This window comes from Lactuca saligna, chromosome 4, assembly GCF_052625555.1.
Source record: "Lactuca saligna cultivar CGN05327 chromosome 4, ASM5262555v1, whole genome shotgun sequence".
Lineage (NCBI taxonomy): Eukaryota > Viridiplantae > Streptophyta > Magnoliopsida > Asterales > Asteraceae > Lactuca > Lactuca saligna.
In genome coordinates this window covers 45,325,200-45,347,422 of record NC_136420.1, presented here as the reverse complement: position 1 = coordinate 45,347,422, position 22,223 = coordinate 45,325,200, and the positions used below count along the sequence as shown (strand labels likewise).

Here is a 22,223-nt window from a genome sequence, read left to right as displayed (position 1 = left end):
CAAGGTGGAACCGACTGATTTTCCAATAACACTGGTTGAATCGGACCAACTGGACCTTTCAAAAAACAAGTTTTGATAAATATATGTATTAATTTTTTTTTTTTTAAAAAAACAACACCAGAAGCTATTTTATAATAATAAGATGCCTGCTTTATAATTTATTAGTTAACATAGATGTCAAGCACAAAGGTACTTAAAAGTTTTTTCACATCTTGTTATTTATAATATATTATCTCTCATATATTTCATTTTTTAACTAACTTAGATGATAAATATATGTATTTTTTTTTTCAAATATATTTTTTTTCTTTTAACTAACGCATTTTTTTTCCAACACAAGGTAGATCCTTTAATTTTTTTAGGTAGGTCCTAATTGTTTGGGTATAGAATTTATTGTAAATCTTGAAAAATTAGGTGGGTCAAAGGACCCACCTTAAGATGGTGTAGCCTCGCCACTGGTTACAAGGCGTTGCATGATAACGAAGGGAAACAAGACTTTTTCGCACGTTATGGCTTATTTGACAGTTGTAAAACAAGCTTGGAATTCTAAAAATGGCAGAAACAAAAATAGTATTTTTCGGGTTGGGACGATAACCAATTCAAGTAATTGCAAATTTCAAAAATGGCCCTTATAAAATGAAAGTTCTTGTTTAAAAATAAAAAAAATAAAAAAATTAAGTACAAAGTACAAACCTACAAATTACAGGACTGGTCCCTGGAGATTTGGACGTTTTTTTTTTCACTAACATCGTGATGGAAAATAAGGATTAATTGAAAAAATATAAAATAAATAAATCTTAAAAAAATAGAAAACAAAAAAAATGATGACATGGAATATATAGGATGTTATAACATGTTATAGCATTTTGTCAATTTCCTCCGAAACACCCTTTTGACATGGCTAGTGAGGGGATAACTTTTGAATATGATAATATGTGATAACATTTTACCCACATCCACCGGTCTTACTAAGAAAAATATATTTTAGTTTGTTAATTTACTTTTGATAAGAAGTACATATTAAAATATTAGAATAGATGGAAAATTTTAATCTACTAAAAAAAGTAACTTACTAAATTTATAAATAATTAAAGATATATAATAAAAAGAAAAAAATAATAAATTGATATTTGGTTTTTTGGATTATTCAGTTTTTAATTTATAAACCAAAACCAATCCAAAATCGAAAATAATAATTCGGTTTTGCTAAAAGTAAATCCAAAAATCCAAATATCGGAACCAAATCATATCTAGATTGTCCAATTTGACAATTGGGTTATATCTGAGTAATAAACAGCCTAATTCCATTCGAGCATCTTGCTATAGAAGAGGGATGGAAAAATAATAATAATAATAATAATAATAATGATAATAATAATAATAAATACCCATCTACATCTTAACATCTCAAGTTTTTCTTCGTGTATTTATGGTGTACCTGATAAGACGACCATTGACACCTTGAATTTTGGAGACTTTATGCTGTGCAACACTGTGACAACGATTATGTCAGCTTTCAATTACGGGTAGGGAACTGATTGTAATGACCTTTTAAATGCATGCAAGTTGCAGATGACGTGTTTTATTTTATGTCACAGTGAGCACCGTAGGCGGCAAAGTTGACTTGAATTGTGTTTAAATATTTCTAGACATTACAAGAATTGCTCGTGATTGTATCAGTTTAATTAGATGTTAATGATGTTCGATCCAATTTCAAGACTTTCATTTATTCTCACTCCCCTCTTGTGTACACTTCTTTTCTTTTTAGTAGCTACTGGTATTCAAGCACAAGCCAAGAGTACTCTTGCCCCAGGTGAAGGCAAGTTTTTATGCCGTATTTATCTTTCTGTCAAGATACCAAGTGACTTTATCCTTGTTTATGTGTGCATAAAAACTCAATTAGATAGGATGTGAAACTTGGGTTATATTCTAATTATTCCAAAAAGGACTTCCATAAGCAACAAATACGTATAGAGACTCCACAAATTTTCTCCCAGAACTCACAACACCTAAAAACTATGCACATTTGTTGCTGTTTTTATATCCACAAGTATTTTATGTTATCTTGCAGTGAATGCTCTTCGTGAAATAGCTAAAGAATTGGGAAAAAATAACTGGAATTTTTCCCTGAACCCTTGTGGTGGAGATCCCAGCTGGAACACAAAAGTGACAGACACAGGTTCTCAGTTTAAAAACAGTGTTCTGTGTGATTGCTCGTATCCTGGTGGTGTTTGCCACGTTGCTGAGATGTATGTAGTTTCGTTTTTTAATTAATTACATCTACTCCATATGCCTTTTTGCTTCTTTAATAAACGAAATTATAGTTACATAAATCAGTGTACATATCACTATATCTAATCTTTTTAAAAAATCCAATTAATATTCTTCGATGAATAAACATAATTTCCTCTCAGTGTGAAATTTGTGTAAACATAAATTATAGATCCAACTTTTCCTTTTGAACAGAGTTCTCAAGGGGCAGGATCTTGCAGGAGTTCTTCCTCCGTCTCTAGTAAAGTTACCTAAAATCAAGAAGATGTAACACAATTTCTTAATGTTTAAAATGTTGCCATATATACTTTAATCTATTATGATTCATGATGACATGGGTTGCTTGTTGCAGTGATTTATCGTTTAATTATCTAAATGACACCATACCTCCTCAATGGGCGTCAACAAATCTGGCCTTCTTGTGAGCTACTTCTGAATCTTGATTTTCTCTAAGTTGGTTTATATCTAAATATTAAAACTCACTGTGATATAGAGCTGTTACGGCTAATCGCCTGTCAGGAAGCATTCCAACATCTTTGGGGAAGATAACCTCTCTTGTAACTGTGTATACTCTCTGTCTCTCTCTCTCTCTCTCTCTCTCTCTCTCTCTCTCGCTCTCTCTCTCTCTCTCTCTCATGGTGATAGTTAAATAATGTTATTACATTCTTCATGATGGTTTCTGTTTAATAAATAAATGAACACCAGGATTCTGGAGAACAACAAGTTCTTCGGAACTGTTCCTGCTGAGCTTGGAAATCTAACAAATTTATCAGTTCTGTAAGGCCTTCTTCCTAATGTAGCTTTACTACAACCATTCCTGTTTGTAGTGGCTATGTAACTGATACATGTTTATCCTAAAATTGTAGGGTCTTGAGTGCGAATAATTTCACTGGTAAATTGCCAGAGGAGCTTAATCGTCTCACGAATTTGACAGAACTGTATGCACTCTTCACCCTTTCCAACAAACATTATAAAAAAATTTCATGTTTTACACTACCTTGAAATTTATCTTTCCCATTTTGTGGACTTTTTCTAAGTTAGTCATCACTACTTCTCACCTTTGTGCAGCCGGATAAGTAGCAACAACTTCAGTGGGAAAATTCCAAACCTTGGAAACTGCACAAAACTTCAGAAATTGTAAGTTTTTGATTCAGTATTTCTATTTATATCTCCAACTAAAGAAAATCTTCCTGGTGTCTTCCATAATTAAAACAAGATATACTCATGACTAAAATAGCAAAACTGGAGCTGTATCACAAAATGATCACATTCTGGGAAACTATCACAAAATAATCACCCCTTTTTCAAAATGGATTTTGTTGATGGATATTACTCATAAACAGCACACACACTCATAGTTTGTTTGTAATACGTGAATATGCAGAATGAAAAATTGGAGATGAATATATTTACGACTCAAAAAGCTGCACACTTATTCAAAAAGGCAAAGGGCTATATATAGCCTGAAAAAACAATAGAAATAAACAATATATAGCCTGAACCAAAGACCAACTTAACCATCAAGATTACCTAACATTTGTAAAATACATGAGAAGAATCCTGGAAGAAAAGTATAGGAAACTTTAATATGTACTTAGTAAAGCATGTGGTTATTATTAGAGCGCCTAGAAGAGATTTGAAAATCCTAGTGGAGTCTACCGAAATTGTTGTAAGTGCCCATTTGGACACGAAATTATATATTAAATTGGTTATAATGTGTAGTGACTTTTGACCTGCAAGGAAATTCTTGGGACGAGTATGCACGGACGGGTGTAAAAGGTAGTATAGATCTGTACTACCTAGTACAGGATTCGTACTTGGATTAGGAAGAGTCGCAAAGTTACTAAAGCAGTAGTAGTTGAGTTTGTTTTGTATGTTTCCGTTATTACCTGTGTTATGGTGATGACTAGGAAAATGATTTTGGATTCATGCCCAAGTGGCCATAAGGAGTCGAGACTGATTAATATAAATATGCAAAGCGAGTTGCTTGGTTCAGAGAACCATGTCTTGTGTAGAGACTGGCTTTAGTCGGAAGATTGAAGAAGGAGATGATCGAGGTGATCGATAAAAGTATTGCAGCCTTTGTTAGAGCTGAATCGCTGATAACTAGTGATGCCACTTATTAAGATGTGGTTGTAGGTCGTCATCCCATGTTCAAAGTAGGAAATATTGGATTGTTAACAAAAGATAGAAGGTGTTTTCCATGTTAGTATTTGACTCGTAGAGACAAGAGTCTAGTTTGTTGTGTATCTGTCGTGTTGTGGAAGGTCATTAGAGCGTGACCATTCATTCTATTATTATAAGTAAACACCTTATCGTGTGTTGACTTTATGACCTAATTTAGGAAGAAGCAGGAGTCTCCAATAAAATTCAAGTTTGTGACACAAGAGTTGGGATTGAAGGTCTGTATGTGGATAAAAGAAGGTACAGGTTCAAGTACCATCAGCAAATAAGTTCAAACTTATTTGCTTTTCACTCAGAAGGATAGAAGAGCTACAATCGGTGTAGCTAATACGTGAAGTTGAAAGTGTCTTGTGTGCGTTTGCACCTAGTGTTTCAGATATGATCAAAACGATCATTATAGAGGGTTAGTTAGAGCACAACAAGGTTAACAGTCCCAGAGAAGAGGGAGGAATTGTATTAAGACCAGTAACCATTGTTGTTGCTAGTGATTTCCATTACGTTGGTAATACATTATTATACCATTTTGTATGTATGTGCACTGGTGGACAACTTCATGCTTGCCAAGATCTTGATCGATCTATGGTTGTGTTATACGAGAAGATCACTCATGAGAACAAACAATGATACTACGTTGAGGATGTTAAATCATGTATATGACAATTAGGAGTTTCTTCCAAGGAGAAAATGAGCTACAAATCACATATGCAAAGCCAGTTGGGCTTTGATCGGTTATGAGTAGCAACTGGTAAGGGTTCGAACCCAAGTGGGGGAGAACCAACCATTAAGCAAAAAGTGAAAAAAGAAAATCGACTTCGATTTATTAGACATAGATTGGTGTGCTAAAGTCACCGATTGTAATTATTAGTTAGTGTTATTAGACAGCTAGCTTACTATAATTAGATTGAATATGACTCTATATATAGAGCTCCTCTATGTACAGTAACATATTAATACACAATATACATAATTCTTATACCAAAGTTTATTATGGTATCAGAGCCAATCATCCAACCCTAAGGTAGCCGCCACTTCTCTTCTTCTTTTTCTTCTTCTTCTTCTTTTTCTTTCCCTGTTCCTGCAAATCGGTGAACAATGGCCATTGCAGCCTTCACCACAGTGGAGAAAACTAATCACAACTCTAACAAGTTTGGATTTACCTTAAGCCTACCAATGATGGATATTGGAAAACAATGATCCAACCCTTCCTCATCACAATTGGTCTTTTTGGCTATATCGATGGATCTATTTCTTGTCCATCTAAAGGGGTATCCTAATTTTTTTTAGAGTAACCTAATTTTTTTCCTGGGGTACTTGGGTTTCCCGGGTTCGGGTTCGGTTTTAAACCCAAATCCTAATCGAATCCTTAGCTAACCTCAAGTGTTGTTATATAAACATGAAGTTGAAGTATATTTTGATACTTAAATCGATATGGGACTCAAAGTAGATATCAAATAAAGCATGAGCATAACAGGTTTATATAATAGAAAAAAATGGTTGAGTTTACATGTGTTTAGCGATGTGGGATAGAATAGTTGGGAAAATAAAACAAAAATAAACAAAGAATATGTAAGAAGCGAGAATAGAACTCAAGACCTTTGCTTGAATAAGCCAAAGCCGTAACCAGTAGACCAACTGTTTGTTTATGTTTATAAGTGGATGGATGCGTATATATACATTATACCGAATTTTTTTTTTTGAGGGATACGTAAACAAAAATTACACTACCGAAAAAAAATTTGAGGGGTATCCCGGGCTACCCCGGGATCCCCTTGGATCCGCCCCTGACACCAGCCCCTCAACCAAATCCTGATTATTCTACATGGATCTCCAATGATGCTCACGTCTGCATGTTGCTGCTTTCAACGATCTTTGAAGACTCAATCAAACATGTACGCGGTGATACTTCTCATGAATTATGGCTTTCCTTGGAAAGTGCTTATGCACCACGCACATCCTCACAAGAATACACCCTCAAAACTCAATTTCTCAAGATTGAGATGAAACATGAAGAAACATCTGCTACCTATCTTGCTCGAGCACAAGAGGAGTCACATGCTTTAGCAAACATTGGTGAGCCTATGAAAGAAAAAGGCACTGTTATGTTGGTTATTTCAGGTCTAAGAGAAGAATACAATTCCCTGAAGTCCACCTTGATTGCAAGACAGCCTCCTGTTGCATTTTTTGGAACATTCTAGATTACGTGTTAATCATGAAAACATGATAAAAAAAAGATCAAATCCACTCTTCCTCGCTTACTCCTAAAACGGTACAATCTCTTCAAAAATTGATGACACAATTGGGGTTTAATGTACAACCTGCACAACAACCAAATTAAGTTGCACAACAACCAAATCAAGAGTTTTATATTGCTCGTGCACCAGCCAACCGTGATCGTGGTTCTTCTAGTCGACGTGGTCACAGGTACTTCAACAACAACCGGTCGTACAACACCAACAATCAAAACAACCGAACCTCAGGCTCCACTGCAGGCAACAATAGTAGATTTGTTGGGCCTCTAATCTGAATACAGTCTATGGTTCTTGTACCATGACCCAGCAACAATTCGTCCACCAAGATAAGCTCCACAATTAAACTTTACTGATTATCGCTCACACACATCATCATCATGGTTGTCGGACACCGGTGCAAACAGTCACGTGGCACCTAATCTCAATGGTTTTGACAGATCTGAGCCTTATGATGGTAAGGATACACTTCATGTTGGTAATGGAAAATGTTTTTCTATTCTTCATATTGCTTCTACGTCTTTTAATTCACCAAACAAAACCTTTTCAATAAACAAAATTCTACATGTCCCTCAAATCAAACGAAACTTTCTTTCTATACAACATCTTTATCAAGACAACAATGTATTCTTTGAGTTTCACTCTACCTTTTTTTGTATGAACGATACGGTTACCAGAACTATCCTCCTCATGGGTGCTAGTAAAGATGGTATCTACTCTTTCTCTCTACCAAAGATTCATCTCGTTTCCAATGTTGCCTTTTCTATTGTTCGAGCTTCTCCAACAACTTGGCATCAAAGACTTGGACACCCCCACCAGCAGCTTTTATACTCTGATTTCGAAAAACCATCTCCCTATTACAAATAATTCTGCCATTTCTTTTTGTAATTCATGCCCTACGAGAAAATCCTCAAAAATGCATTTATCTTCTTCAAATCATAAAAGTTCACATGTCTTGGATTTAATATTCTATGATGTTTGGGGACCTGCTCCTATTACTTCCTTTTATGGTCATTGTTATTTTTTACTTTGTGTTGATCATTATACTAGATATATGTGGCTATTTCCCATAAAACAAGAATTTGATGTGCTCAGCACATTTAAACAGTTTCATACAATGGCTAAAAGACAATTTCAAACTAAACTCAAATCAGTTCAAACAAACTAGGGAGGGGAATTTTGAAACTTATCTTCCTTTTTCAAAACTCTTAGAATCATACACAATCTCTCTTGCCCTCATACAAGCGAACAAAATGGATTTGTTGAGCGATGATACCGCCATATAGTGGAAACTGATCTCACCCTCTTGGCTTGATATGGTGTTCCAATGCAATTTTGGAACTTTTCCTTTGAGTTTGCTACATATTTGATAAACTACATGCCCTCTAGCACTTCATTAATTATCTCTCCTTTTGAACATCTTCTTAATCGCATACCCGATTTGTCTTTCTTACGTGTCTTCGGGTGTTAATGTTTCCCTCACCTTCATCCATACAATCCACACAAGATGGATTTCCGCTCTCTACCTTGTATCTTTTTAGGGTATGGTTTATCTCATCATGGGTATCAATGCCTAGATCCTACTACAGATCGCATTTATGTTGCTCGACACGTACAGTTTAATGAAGCACATTTTCATTTTCTCCAAACATCATCACCTACACCTCCTACTCCCTCACCTGATCCATATTTCTCATCCTATCCATCACCTAGCCCACTTAACTTAAGCCCAACCAAAATACCTACCCCATCTACAACCTAAAATACAACCGACCCTAACCAAACAGCCTCCTCACCTTCTTTTCCATCATATAACACTGACATTCCCACCACCAACACCTCTTCACCTCCTAATAACCATTCATGACCACCTCTGCAACATACTTAGAGCCTCCGAAAAGCCACCCAACCCACTACTACTACTCAACCTCCTACAAATACCTCCACAACTGAAAGCCAACTGTGTACACGACCTCAAAAATTTTGTCAAAACCCTAAGCAGAAAACTCCATACAATACATCTTCCTTTCACACCTCCATAGACTATCCCCTTGCCGAACCTTCCACCTTTTCTATTGCCAACCGAAGTCCTCAATGGTGTGTTGCCATGAATGAGGAATTCACTGGCTTGATGAGAAACGATGTATGGACCCTAGTACCACCTGTTCCTAATGCTAATGTTGTTGAATGTAAATGGGTGTACAGGTTGAAACGTGATCAAAACGGCAATATAAAGCGTTACAAAACATGTTTGGTGGCAAAAGGTTTCAACCAGCAACCAGGAATTGATTATCATGAGGCAATTAGCCCGATGGTAAAATCCACAACAGTTCGTGTAGTTCTGTCACTTGCTGTTACAAGGCAATTCACTTCGTCAACCAGATGTTTAGAACACCTTCTTGCATGGTGATCTCCAAGAAACCGTTTATCTACGACAACCACAAGGTTTTATTGATCCACATAAGCCGAATCATTTGTGTTTGCTTCATAAGTCCTTATACGAACTCAAACAGGTCCGGTTTAATCGCATTTCTGGAGTCTTGTTACAGCTTAGATTTCAAGGATCTAAACATCATCTTAATCGACAACAATCCCCGGTTCATTGACCACATCATTTAGCGACTAGGCACTACTTTTATGATCCAAGACATGGGTCGAATTTCATATTTTATAGGGATCGAGGTAGTTCCCAAAGGTAATGATTTTCTTCTTTCCCAGAAGAAGTACATCAATGAAATTATTCGCAAGGCAGGTCTCTCAAACTCCAAACCGGTCGACTCTCCCATGGCCACTAAATCAAACTTGCCTCTTGCTAATAATCCTTTGCTTGAGAATCTGGTTCAATGCATACAAATAGTTGGGGCGCTACAATACCTAACTCTTTCCAGACTAGACATTACATTTGAAGTTAACAAAGTCTGTCAATTTATGCACTCCCCCACATAAAATCATTCGTCAGTGGTCAAACGAATTCTTCGTTATCTTCAAGGAACCTCTCATTTCAGCTTGTTGATTCAACAAAAATCAGCCTCTGTCATCCACACATACATTGATGCCTACAGTCGATCTCTCACAGCCTTCTCCGATGCAGACTGAGTTGGCTCTCTCGATGACCGTCGATCCACGGGGGGATTTGCCATCTACCTTGGATCTAGTTTGATTTCATGGTGTGCTCATAAACAACATACTGTCTCTCGGTTATCTACAAAGTTCGAATACAAAGCTTTAATAGACATGATTGCTGAGTTAACTTGCCTTGAGGCGCTTCTAAAGGAACTTCATGTCTCTATGACATCAGTTCCTATTTTGTGGTGTAATAATTTAGGTGCCACCTACCTTACAGCTAATCCGGTATTTCATGCTCGCACAAAACATGTGGAAATTGATTTTCAGAGAAAAAGTCGCTCAAAGAAAGCTCTCAGTACAATTCCTCTCAACGATTTCTTCTGCTTAGATCCAAGCTAGAGGTCGCACCCCGGCCTTAGCTTGAGGGGGAATATTAGACAGTGATTGGTGTGCTAAATATGTCACTGATTATAATTATCAAATAGTGTTGTTAGATAGCTAGTTTACTATAATTAGATTGAATATGACTCTATATATACAGCTCCTCTATGTACAGTAACATATCAATACACAATATACAGAATTCTTATACCAAGTTTATTACGATTTGACGTCAAGATCCAAAAGAGTGGCATCACAAGAAGCTAATAAATAACTATTAGCTTCAGTTCGTGCAATGTAGATAATAAAATGGATGTTTTGGTTAGCAAGTGAGAAAATGAAATAAGATATCATGAGGAAACTTGAAACCTTTACTTGTACCTATGGGAAAATGAGAGCATCTTATCTTAAATCTTGTCATCAAGTATCCCAGGATGGTATACCACCACGATGTGTTATGGGTTCTTTATACAAAGTCTAATTTCGTGTTCAGCCCTATACGGCAAAGTGTGTCATAAAATATGATATGAAGATAGTTTGCTTATTAGCCTAAGTGATCTAAATGAAAGTCATAGTAATCGTAAATACGAAAGTGTTCATATAAAGAAAGCCTAAATCTTACTTCGTATGAAGAAGTTATGATTTTTAGAAGTTTTGATGCGACACAATACGACAGTGTGCGACATAGAAATAGAAATGAAAATTGGTTGATTGTTATCTATAACAATCTAAATGAAAGTCATAGTTCTCGTAAATACGAAGTCGTCGATATAGTAAACGTCGAGAACAGAGTTTGTATGAAGAAGTTATGAATTTTTGCACAGTTTTTTACAGTGTAATCTTCATAGACTCTAAAATTAAAAACAAAATAAGAATTGACCAACAGAGTGTAAATGAAAGTTGTACTACTTGTCGGTACAAAATCAGGGATATAAGGAACATCGAAAATGAAGCTCGTATGTGAAAGATATGATTTTTTGTAGTTTTGAAATTTACCAAAAAAATGCGACCAAGATGGCGCCACGTGTCATGATCTGAGAGGAAGGCTTGCCACCTAGGCAAGGGCACGGAACGCCTATGTTAGGGGCACGGCGTGCCTCCCAATATGGCAACGTATAAATAGAGTTTCAAACTTGATTCTTTCTTCACACAATCTTTTCTTAACCTTTCTCTCTAGTTACGATTTTTCTGCGGTTTATCGGGGTTCCCGAGAATTTTACTGTTTTGAGGCTCTAAAGAATTAGAGAGCACGGAGAAAAAGAGTAATCGGAGTTGGATTTAAGTTGCACTTACTATTCTTTAAGTGTAACTTATATTTATATCCATAGTCGCTATTATGAACCTATAAATAAGGTGTATCAATGATTCCAGCCATACTACTAATTTATTTACTTAGGGGACCGATGCCTAAGCTAGATCTAGTGGGATGTTTAAAGTGGATTTTCCAAACAGTATACTCTATATACTAAACGGATCCTACATCCGATATAATCTTACTTGGTTATTCCTTATTTGATAGAACTTAAGTATTCATTGGGATTATTGGGGAATCTGGAAATAGTTTATATAACATTCTAAATATGAACAAACACTGAGACATAGTAATATTCGTATTTACTTTGTTTAAAACAGAGATGAAGTCTCAAACAATGAGTTGGCCGAACCATGGATCTTTCACCTCAGTCAGGTGAGTGCATAGTTACTTTCATGAAAAGGATTTTAATACAAGTATTTATTAAAAGTATTAAATATATGTTAAATTTTTATATGTGGATTAAATGTTTAAGATCTGGAATATGTGTAAACTTAGAATCTTTGGGCATACTGCCTACTATCATGTTAGTGAGGAAAAACTTGAAGCAAGAGACAAAAAAGATAATTTTCATGGGATATGCATCAGCTGTAAAAGGCTATCACCTTTGGTTTTTGGAAGATTCAAAGTTTATAATTAGCAAATATGTTACTTTATGTGAACTTAAATGTAGCTTCTTCGAAAGTTATGGTGCCAAATGGTGATGACATTGAGACGGTCAAGTCTCAAGTAGTTGATATAGATTATAGAACCTAAAAACCAACAAGGTTCTAGTTTTATTCACGAGGAAGATAATGGTGGTATGCACAACGATATTGAACATGAGACGGTTCAGATAGAAGATGTACACGAACCAAAGGAACAAGAGCTCGATGACAGTTTCGTCTCTACTAGGACGATGCGAGCGTATAAGAAAGTTCAAATGTTGGGGTTTAATCAACTTTTGAAGCACTACGGATAAGAAAATTTGGTTGAGTACGCATTCTCGATGTAGGAAGATGATTTGATTTCCTTCAAGGAAGCTATTTGGAATGACAATAGTGAGAGTTGGCTAGCTAATTGAGTCTCATTAGAAGAACTAAACTTAGGAAGTGGTCCCATTGCCCATAGGGAAGAAAGCTATTGATTGTAAGTGGGTGTACAAGAAAATAGAGGACCCTTCTGAACTCCGTGGTACAAGGTACAAGGCAAGGGTAGTGGATAAGTGGTTTTCACAAAGAGAGGGGGTTGACTATAATGATATATTTTCTCCGGTAGTGAAACACACTTCCATTTGGGTGTTGTTGAGTATTGTTGGTGATGGTGATTTACAGTTGGACCAACTCGATGTAAAAATGCTTTCTTACACGAAGAATTGGCTGAGGAAATCTATATGCATCAACCACATGGATATAAGGTCGTGGATAAGGAAGGTCAAGTATGTCGCTTGAGGAAATCACTGTATGGATTGAAGCAGTATGCTCGGTAGTGGTACAAGCAATTTGACCCCTGCATGTTGAAGCATGGATTTTCCAAAAGTCGGTATGACTGTTGCGTTTATATGTTGAAACTTTGTGGAAGTGATTGTGTATGTATTCTTTTGTATATGGATGACATCTTATTGCTTTGAAGAGCGAGGTGGAAATAGATAGGCTGAAATCTCAACTTGGTAAAGAGTTTGAGATGAAGGACATAGGAATTTCCAAGAAAATATTTGGTATGGAGATTAGAAAAGAGAGGTCAAACCATCAATTGTTCTTGAGCCAGAAAGTCTATATAGAGCGGGTTATTATGAGGTTCGGGATGCAAGATACCAAGTCAATGGTGACTCCATTGGCTCCACATTTTAGGATCTCTAGTAGACAAGTTCCTTATGATAGTGCAGTTAGTAGTTTCATGTATGTCATGGTGTTTAGACATCCAAATATTTCATAGGTGATAGTGTGGTCAGTGTGGTCAGCAGGTTCATGGTGAACCCGAAGAATGAACATTAGGAAGCTATAAAATGGGTCATGATGTATTTAAAAGGAACCACTTATATGGGTTTATGCTTTGATGGAGATACATATGGAATTACTAAATTTGTGGATTCAAATCATGTTGGTGATATGGATAGATATCAGTCTAGTCTACGATGTCCGGTTAGTTGGCGATCGATGTTACAAGAAACATTAGCACTTTCTACTACAAAGTCCGAGTACATGACTATAACAGAGGGAGTTAAGGAAGCATTATGGTTGTGGGGTTTCTTATATGATTTGGGGATTGAGCAAAAGATTGTGTAGACTTGTGGTGAGATAGTCAAAGTGCAATTCACTTATTTAAGAATCAAGTTTATCATGCTCGTACCAAACATATAAATGTCAGATATCATTTTGTGCGGGATGTCATAGAGGATGATGGTATTTTTCTTATGAAGCTACATACAAATGAGAACCCAATATACATGTTAACTAAGGTGGTACCAGATGGCAAGTTTAAGCATTGCTTGAACTTGCTTAATATCAATCAATGTTGATTGCCCTTTAGGGAAATGGCCTTGTGGGACGGTGTCAGGGTGAGGTGGAGTTATCACCCGGTGAGATGAACTATGATGGCTTGATCCCAAGTGAGGGTACATAATCAGCCATGGGCAAATGGTGCATCCGGATTGAGTTCTACATATCAAGGTGTGCATTTTTTTTTTGTGAATCGTCTAAAATTTTAGGTCTATCAAATGATGTTCAAGGTGGAGAATTATAAGTTTGTAACCCAGTTATTTATTTAACATCCCAGCTCTTGACCTAAGTAATATGGCCCATATATCTTGTTATGTGATACTCGGTGAAGAGAGGCATGGAAAAATATAGTATCACATAAATTGTAGAGGGAAAAGTGAGGTCAGTTTCTTAACTTAATACAAAAGGCTTTATCTTCTCTTGTGGGTGTAGCCAAGTTTGTTGAACCACGTAAATCTTGTGTTATTCTCTATTTACTTTCATTCCTTGGTTATTGTCATTGTTTGTATTTGGGCCTAAGAGCAAGAACAGGAATCTGATCACAAAAGGCACGATTAGTTGCTTTTTTTTTTTTCTGTTTTCTACATTGTTTATGCTGAAACAAGTTATACATTTATTACCTTTTGATCACCAAGAAATTCTTGTTTCAGAATCGCCTACCAGGTTAGAGGTTGCAGCAACAGTATATGAGAAAAATTATCATAGTTGTTGTCTTGTTCTGCCAATTCTACATACCCTTTTAATTTCCACCAAATCTCATTGCTCTTGGAACTTTTCAATATTGTCTTCATTTTGAGGCTCCACGGACGCTATCCCCCCCCCCCCCCCCCCCCCACCCTCCCCAAGCACACAAATGGACACTAAACTTTTAAGGGTTGAATTGAAGAACTCGTGTCATTGCTTATCATGGCTGGAAACAGTGGCTGAGAAAAATGGGTCAGATACAAATTTGTTGTAAAAGAAAGTTTTAACGATAAATAACAGAGTACAAACAGAGAGCGTAACTATTAGAGATCTGCAAATTCTATCACGGTGAGAAGAATACAAAGCTTTTATAAAGATAAAAAAAAAATTGCGAAGTGCTAAAAGCAAGCATCTGCGAGAACATGGACCACTTAATTGAAATAAACTAACCATTAACAAGAACATAAAAGTAAACACTTAAGACTAACACTGGGTTATAGTTGGATGCTTGAGCACAACTATTCAACATTATGCCAAAAAAAAAATCACATGGCATGAAATTATATATTCATTGTGCTTGTTCAATAGCTTAAAGTCCACCGTCTTCCTTTTCTCAATGGTCATCATCTACGAATTGTGTAAGGTCGTTTTCCGAACTGATATTTCCACCTTATGCTCAGGTTACATGAAATCGATAATCCAAAAAGACATTTGTGAATCTAGGCACAAAACCACAAGCCAAATTGATAGACGAATTATGGGTTTGTTATAGAAGAGAGAGAGAGAGAGAGAGAGAGAGAGAGAGAGAGAGAGAGAGAGAGCTGAGAAGGGTCTCCTATGGCTCTATAGAGAAGTCATATTTATACTTGATAGACTGTGGTAAGCATCTTCTACATTAGTTAAATAAATCACGAATAAAGGCATAATCAATGGTTTCCAAAACTGATGAGATTTGTTAATCTCACCGTAATTACCCACTAGAATTTGGATTTACCACTGCGAGGGGCTCTACCCATTAGATCCTGCTAGGGGCGTTGCCCCTAGGACCCTGGAAGAGGGCGCGTCCCCCTTAACCCCTGTCATTCTATCATACCGACTTATCATTCAATCTTATATATGTGTGCACTCCGCACTCACCAAACATATTATATAGAGTACAAATTATAAGCCCCTTAGCTCATATATTAGTTCCAATTACACAAAATATCTGGTTACACTAAAATCACCAACAATATGGAGCACCATAATAACTAAATTGGTTATTTAATCATTCCTTTTTTTTTTTTTTTTGCTTCCTGTCATGATTTCTATCTTTGATCCTTAGAGAGATCCAAGGTAGTGGTCTAGAAGGACAAATACCCGAAACTCTTTCCTTCTTGAGAAAAATAACAGAACTGTAAGTTAAACAGGTACTCCCTCCATCAGGATATTCAATTCTTTATATTCCTGCAATAAGTACTAATTAATCAACATGCCTTTATGTAATCTATGTGCAGACGAATTTCTGATTTAAGTGGAGAGGGCTCACATTTTCCAAATCTGAGTAGGATGGCAAACATGACTAAGTTGTAAGTGATAGGATTTAGAAATCTATTAACAAGTCTTTAATTTCAAAACCGGTACCTTCATAAACTTTGCTGGATGTTGCAGGATGTTGAGAAGCTGCAATATAATTGGGACTATTCCAGGTTATATATCGCAAATGTCCAATTTGAGCCATCTGTAAAAGTCCTCCCTGTCTAGACCATATGCATTGTATCTTATGTCTTTGTACATTATGATCTTCTTTAGTCTATGTTTAAATTTCCTGAAGTATTTCTTCCATATATATTCACATACTTGCACAGAGATCTCAGTTTCAACAATCTGAATGGTGATATACCAGATCTAAGTGAAAAGCATGTTAAAAAAATGTAAGAAAGATATGCATTTACTTTTTCCCAGTATTATTTTCTTCAAAACTATTATATTATTGATCACCGAATCATCTATATTTGCCATGGTATTCTGCTCTTAAGTATCTTTGAATTGTTGAAATGACTCGGCATCTGATTTGACTAGATATCTGACTGGTAACTCCCTGGAAGGCAGTCTTCCTAAATGGATCGCAGATAAAGATCTGTATGTTTTTTCGACCCTCGTTTTCATATTAAATTTTCTTAGAAGACACGTTTGTAATAATTCATAGGCACTGATAGGTCATGTACTGTAATGCAGTGTAGATCTTTCCTACAACAACTTTAGTAAAGACACTGTGCCACAAGATTGCAGTGAATCACTGTAAGTTTTCAGAACTCAAATGATCTTTTCATATGTACACATACAAATTGAAGTTAAAGTTTCTTTCATTTATTAGGAACTTATTCAGAAGCTACTCAAGTGGGAATAACTCGTAAGCTTAAACCCTACTACTATGCATCAAATGAATGAAAATTCTATTGAATAAGAGAGGCGCCAAGTTTTCATGTTTAATTTCTTGCAGTGACCTTGTGAAGTGCCATAGCAGCCTTCAATGCTTAGAAGGTGATGAACATGCTTTCAAGTTTTTTTTATAAAAGTATAGCAAAGCTGATCTGCTTTATGTTTCTCCAGACTACTATTCAGTTTATATCAATTGTGGTGGGCCAGGAGTTACCATTGGAAACAAGACTTATGAAGCAGATGAATATCTAGGTGGACCTGCAAATTTTTTTCCTTCAAGTGATCGTTGGGGATTTAGTAACACAGGAAGTATATGGTCTGGTGATAATAGTGATTCACATTACATAGAAAATAATGCATCTGTACTCACTATGAATGACTATGAACTTTACACAAGAGCTCGCCACACTCTGCTTTCTCTCACTTACTATGGTCGTTGCTTGGCAAATGGAAAGTATACTGTGACTCTACATTTTGCAGAGATAGTTTTCAGAGACAGCCAATCTTACAAGAGCCTTGGAAGACGTGTTTTTGATGTTTATGTTCAGGTTGAATTTTCTTTTTTTTTCTTGAACTTTTAGAAGTGGACGATTTTCATATATCAATTAGATATATTTGTATCGATTCTGTTAGTGAAGACTTCCCATTTTGTGCAAGAGACTTGTATTTTGTTGGATTTCACTTATGCTTTCTCCTTTTTGCAGGGTGTAACCAAATTGAAGAACTTTGATATAAAGATTGCAGCAGGTGGGGTTGATAAGGAAGTAAATATAACCTTAAAAGGCATACTTGTTACTAATAAAACATTAGAAGTCCGGTTCCAATATGCTGGAAAGGGTACAACAGCTGTCCCATTGAGAGGGGCTTATGGTCCTCTTATATCTGCCATTTCTATGGTCGCAGGTATGCTTATTCTCCACATATTTTAACTTATCTTTTTTTTTTCACAGACATTTATTATGTGTATAATTGTCATTTCTATAATATTGATGATCATCAATTGATAATATGTTCAAGCGGCTTACTAATACATTTTTCCGTTAGAGTTCAAGCCTATAAGTCATGGGAAAATAGCTCATGGGAAAATACCTCAATGGAAAAAATATGCATTTGTTGCCATTGGAGTGGTGGCAGCAGCTTTGTGTCTAAGTTTCCTAATTCTTGGCATCGCATGGAAGAGGGGTTATATAGGGGACCAAAATTCAAGAGAAAAAGGTGTTTAATTACTATTTAATTTAAATCGTGCCATATACTTGTTTGTTTGTGAAATACATTTGTTTCATTGGTAAAATATTGTTTCCCTGTAGACCTAAGAGGATTGGATTTGCAGACTGGTGTATTTACATATAGACAAATCAAGGCTGCCACCGACAATTTTGCTGATTCAAATAAACTTGGGGAGGGTGGTTTTGGATCGGTTTACATGGTAACATTGTAAATGCATTAAATTTTCTTTTTAACAATTCACATTGTGAAAAATCTACAAAACTTCAGTGGTAACTTTTTCTGATGTAAAAAGATAAAATATGAAAGAATATGAATCATACTAAAGTGTACATCTATTTTTCTGATTGCAGGGTACCCTATTAGATGGAACTCCAATTGCTGTGAAGAAACTCTCTTCGAAATCAAAGCAAGGAAATCGTGAATTTGTGAATGAAATAGGCATGATAGCTGGTATACAACACCCAAATGTTGTAAGGCTATATGGCTGTTGTGTGGAAGGCAACCACCTACTACTTGTTTATGAGTACATGGAGAATAATTCTCTAGCACATGCTCTATTTGGTATTCTCCTTTCCATATTCTTCTTAAGTAATAACTCTCTCACCCTATAAGAACTTTGAAGTTTATATTTCACTTTGTACATTAAAATAATTTTATCATTGATCAAATGTCTTAAATACTAATTAGTAATAATGGACCAAAAAAGATCCAGCAAAAATAGACCCAACCTTTTTCAAACTCAATCTATTTTCTGGTTTACAAATTAAACAGGTCAACCCCTTATGCATGAAAAAATAGACTGGTCTAAACCGCACCGAATGTACAAAGACATAAGATACAACGCATAGGGGGGGGGGGGTGTTCCCTTGCCTATGTGGCACTGAGTCCGGCCAAACCGCAGTCCACTCCCTTGAGCCTTAGTAACTTTGAACAGTTACTTGGATTCGTTATATATTTAAGTAATGTCTATGTCTAAGGTTTTGTGTTTTTTAAATTTCAAATCTAAATGGGTCAGCACAAGTACAATGTATCTGGTACATCTAACTGGTTGGGTCGGGAAAAAAAAGAAGATGGAAATCTAACATCCTATTAATTGAACAGCTTTGGTTTTGGATGAAAATCTCAATCTGTTTAATTAAGCAGGTAATCCAACATGACCCATTGTAATCGACAATGAAAATAATCATAATGATGATAATGAGACATATTAGGTTGAACATTTGCCAAAAAAACCAAAATGTTACAGATTATATAGGACACCCCAAATTGGGTATTGTGGCAACTTTAGTTTTCCATTCACAACTTGACTAAAATTCTTACATAAAATCTCAGAGCACAATAACTCTAAGTTAGAAAGTGATTGGCCTACAAGACAAAGAATTTGTGTTGGCATTGCAAAAGGCTTGACATTCTTGCATGAGGATTCGGTGCTCAAAATGGTTCATAGGGACATCAAGGCTACAAATGTACTCTTGGATGCTGACCTTACACCAAAGATCTCAGATTTTGGTTTGGCCAAACTTGATGAAGAAGAAAACACTCACATTACCACTAGAGTTGCTGGAACTATGTGAGTAGTAGTCTTGTTGTTCCTTCTAATTATATTATCTTCAATATTCATTTGTTCATTTTGGTTTTGGTGCTTCAGAGGGTACATGGCACCCGAGTATGCATTACGGGGATACTTAACCTACAAAGCAGATGTATACAGTTTTGGAGTTCTTGCACTAGAAATTGTTGTAGGAAAGAGTAATATGAAATATCGGCCAACTGAGGATTATTATTGTCTTCTTGATTGGGTGAACCTCTGTCTGATAGAACTATAGTTTGATTTTTCCCCACAAACCCCAACTTATTGACTGGGTCTTATGATATATTTGTTTGCTCTTTTTAAGGCTGTTGTTCTGCAACAAAAGGGGAAATTGATAGACTTGGTGGATCCAAGATTGGGCTCTGAATTCAACAAAAAGGAGGCAGTGCGGATGATCAAAATTGCTCTATTATGCACTAATAAGGCCCCGGCTCTTAGGCCTACCATGTCTGAAGTGGTTAATATGCTTGAGGGTCGTACTAAAATAAAAGAACCAAACATGAATGTAATTATGCTGAGGAGGAATTGATGCTAAAAGAAATTGGACCAAAGTTTCACGAGATGAAGCCCCATGAATCTGATCAAACAGAGATTTCTATTGAACCAACAGCTTTCAGCTCGCACGACCTGTATCCTGATAGTCAAATTTCTGAAAAATGTTGATGTGTACTGGCGTAAGCATCAGTATACTAGTTAAGTTCTTAATACTACTTCTATAATGAGATGCTTATATTTCATTTTAAGGATTTTGAATATCTTGTTGTGACACTAATACAGTATGAAGCATATAGTTATATACATGTGTGCATTGAAACAATATCTTTGATCATTCAATCCCCTGCGGCTTCTCATGCTAAAACGCTGGTCAGCTCATTGTTCTTTGCTGTTTGACTTTTCTTGATTTGGATCTAGCTTTTCGAGTATGATGGAAAAACTATGAATCCAATAAGGTGTTTATGGTATTATATATATACAAGTAAGTTCAAATGAAAACAGTAAATAGTATGAAAACGTAAAAACATTATGTTTATATTATTATTTTGCAATGAATGTTGTATATGTGTATTGTTGAAGTAATTCTAATATAAATATTAACGTTTGATTATTCATATATTCATTAGAATGTTATTATTCTATTATAAATTTATGTATGTGCATTTTTGTAGTAAATTCTAAATTTAGTTTTAACATCTAAGTTTTTATTTATTCATTATTGAATTATGACATAAAGTTGTGCAAACAAAATTCGTCACAAAATAATAACATAAAAGTAGTGTTTTTATGTTTTCACATTATTTACCGTTTTTATTCGAACTATATATATATATATATATATATATATATATATATATATATATATATATATATATATATATATATACACACGCTTTAAATTCCAAGAAATGGTAGTCAAGAATGTAATCAGAGAACCCAAGTTCAAAAAATGAGCTTTTAGGCAAAGAATGGCAACGAGTGAGGTACATGGGTCTTTGCAAATGGTTGCACCAGTATTCGATCGGATGAAAAGGTGGGGTCTGCTGTCTGTTGTCACGAATTCTACTATGGATAAAAATAACCAGTATAATGACACTAAAATTGATGAGATAAAAGATGAGCTTGTGGTAGTGGGAGCTATGGACTCTAGTATAATTTAATTGCTTGCCAACCGCTTGAATGTAGATAGGTTCTAAAAATGCTTCCTACTTAAGACCAGTCATTGTTACCCTTGACCAGGACGAAAGCAGGAAAAATGAGTAAGAAACTGTGCAACCACAAACAAGGTCGTGTAGGAATTTTTTTTTTTTTTTTTTTTGAGAGAGAGAGGGGGGGGGGGGTATGGAATGAAGATGAAACCCTGCAAACAAAAATTAACCATACCATTTTATGTATATATATCTAAGATGTCCTTTTTAGTCATTTACATGAATAAGCTGAATTTGTAACACTAAAAAACAACTTGTTAGTTTACACTACTACAAAAATACCCTTAAATGATATGTATTACGTGTCATAAAACCCACAGACGACACAAATGCGTGTCTCTGTCATAAAGAAAGACGACACACATTTGTGTGTCGTAACCTTACGACACGCATTTACAACGCACATAGATGACACGCAATGTGTATCAAGGAAGCCCCTGTCATAAAGGATGATGACATGCATTTGCGTGTTGTAACCTTATGGCATGCATTTGCAACACGCGTTGCATTTCATCATTTTAAATGTTTTAAAAATATATATTTAAATTTTTTTTATAGATTTACTAGTTTTCAAATTAAATGAAATTAATATCTCATAACACAACATAAAATACATTATATAACAAAAAAATCTATTTCATACAATAAATGTATCAACAT

At 35.6% G+C, this 22,223-nt stretch overlaps 1 pseudogene across 1 annotated transcript; it reads left to right on the top strand.

Moving 5' to 3' along the window:
• Nucleotides 1-1,658: 1,658 nt before the first annotated feature.
• Nucleotides 1,659-20,694, top strand: LOC145041752 (putative LRR receptor-like serine/threonine-protein kinase At1g07650; annotated as a pseudogene). The gene is made up of 24 exons (XR_013680379.1): nt 1,659-1,819; nt 2,072-2,249; nt 2,467-2,538; nt 2,624-2,692; nt 2,765-2,836; nt 2,977-3,048; nt 3,138-3,209; nt 3,340-3,408; nt 15,946-16,017; nt 16,118-16,189; nt 16,272-16,343; nt 16,469-16,534; nt 16,683-16,742; nt 16,839-16,901; nt 16,978-17,013; nt 17,104-17,144; nt 17,214-17,590; nt 17,747-17,945; nt 18,087-18,257; nt 18,350-18,468; nt 18,620-18,830; nt 19,602-19,839; nt 19,918-20,068; nt 20,165-20,694. The product of XR_013680379.1 is annotated as a putative LRR receptor-like serine/threonine-protein kinase At1g07650 (transcript).
• The last annotated feature ends 1,529 nt before the right edge of the window (nt 20,695-22,223 follow it).